The sequence below is a fragment of the Carya illinoinensis genome, chromosome 4 (assembly GCF_018687715.1).
Source record: "Carya illinoinensis cultivar Pawnee chromosome 4, C.illinoinensisPawnee_v1, whole genome shotgun sequence".
Taxonomy (NCBI): domain Eukaryota; kingdom Viridiplantae; phylum Streptophyta; class Magnoliopsida; order Fagales; family Juglandaceae; genus Carya; species Carya illinoinensis.
The window spans coordinates 27,541,788-27,543,578 of NC_056755.1; the positions used below are offsets into that span (position 1 = coordinate 27,541,788).

The 1,791-nt window shown below is 43.4% G+C and overlaps 1 pseudogene; it reads left to right on the forward strand.

The window, feature by feature from the left end:
* The first annotated feature begins 257 nt into the window (after positions 1-257).
* Positions 258-376, forward strand: LOC122308541 (annotated as a pseudogene).
* The last annotated feature ends 1,415 nt before the right edge of the window (positions 377-1,791 follow it).

A 1,791-nucleotide genomic window follows, 5' to 3' on the forward strand; every position in this document is an offset into this window, starting at 1 on the left:
CAATTAAAAGTGCTTGGGTGAGAGTAGTACTAGGATTGGAGGCCTCTTAGGAAGTTCTCATGATGCACACCTCATTTTTATTATCACAGGTTTGCAAGTGAAATTTAATAGAATGATACCCTAGGCAGGGAAGTTTAGAAAAATACACTAACCCCATTGATTATCAATGGGCATCATCAGAATTCTAAATCACAGGGGGATTGGAAGCGACATGACGAAGGGAAAAAAGGAAAAGAATTTTCTACAATAACCTTGACGGGTGTGATCATACCAGCACTAATGCCCCAGATCCCATAAGAGCTTTACAGTTAAGCATGCTAGGGTGAGAGTAGTACAATGATTGGTGACCTCCTCGGAAGTCCTCATGTTGCACCCTTTTTTTCGTTGTTGTTCTTACAAGATTGTGGTGAGATTTAAGAAAAACAATGATTTAGGACTAGAATCTTAGAAAAATTGCACCGACCCCATCACGTAGCTATGGGTATTGATAAGAACATCGAATCACTGGAAGATTAGACATTTCTTTTTAATCCTTCAATGTCAGCTTTTCATATCATTGTGAAACAAAATTTACCAAGCATTGAAGACACTAACAGGAAATGTGAGCTAGGTTTAGATTGTCGTGAGATAGGTTAGTTTTACCCTAATGATAATAGTGTTGCAATAGTAATTTAGTCTAGTATGAGAGGAGCTGTTGATTCGCACAATTTCTCATTACACTGGGTTGGAAAGGCAATGGCACGAAACTACTGTGCACTAAATTATGACTGAACGCTTGTAAGTTAGAACCTGGGTTAAAAGCGAAGAGTATTCCCAACGCCCAATTGTTGACATGTAGTAGGGGCCTTATGGCCCCCATAGGCACCTGTCGTTGGTGAAGCCCTCGTGGTGGATGAGTTGTGCGAGTTGCCTTGAAGTACAATTCTCATTAACCATCAGGTAGAATCCTTTAGAGATGAATTAAATATGGGATGCAGTATTTTAAGCAGTTGGCCTTGTAGAGTGCCCTTCTTGCCACGGTCCACTGAGATTCAGCCCTGTGTCACTTCGGTTCATCCCTCCTCCTCAAACTACATCACTTTCCATAGTTTCCTAAGTGAGGTTAGTAGCAGGCACTTGTCCAAAATCACTGCATGGCATGTTGCTTGGCCATGAACCCGGTTGCGTACACACATGTGCCTTAGTTTGGCGCATCAACCTTAGCCCACTCGACCAACATGGATGCACGTGGGAGCCTTGGTTTGGCACATCAACCTTGGTCCACCCTATCAACATGCATGCACTCGGTGCTCCTGGGGATGAATGCCATATGTACATGTAATAACTGATGGAAGCTTAGCCTAGTACCCATCGTCATGCGCTCACCCCAAGCCTCTCTCTCCTTGTTTCTCTATTTCTTCCATTTCTTAATCCCCATCACTGTCAGCCATTGCTAAGCCTACTGTTGTGAGATCTAGCCATTGCCACCCAGGGACCAGTCACCTACACAAGCAGCAACTGCCACCAGAAAAATCAAAACCACAGTAAATAACATCCCAAAGCAATGTCTAGCTTTGCACGTCCATCATCTGCACTGGCCACAACAACTCCTCCTTAAGTTGAGCACCACTCATTTGAAGTCCAGCAGCATAGCCTACATCTTAGCCACCATGAAGAAATTCACCCAATCGGCATCCTCTTCAACTGTAACACAACACCTTCTTAGCATGGTCCAAGCCATTGTGACCTAGCCACCAACCGAAATGAAGTATCTTTCTCCACCGTGAATTTTCCTAAACCATCCAAATTTTT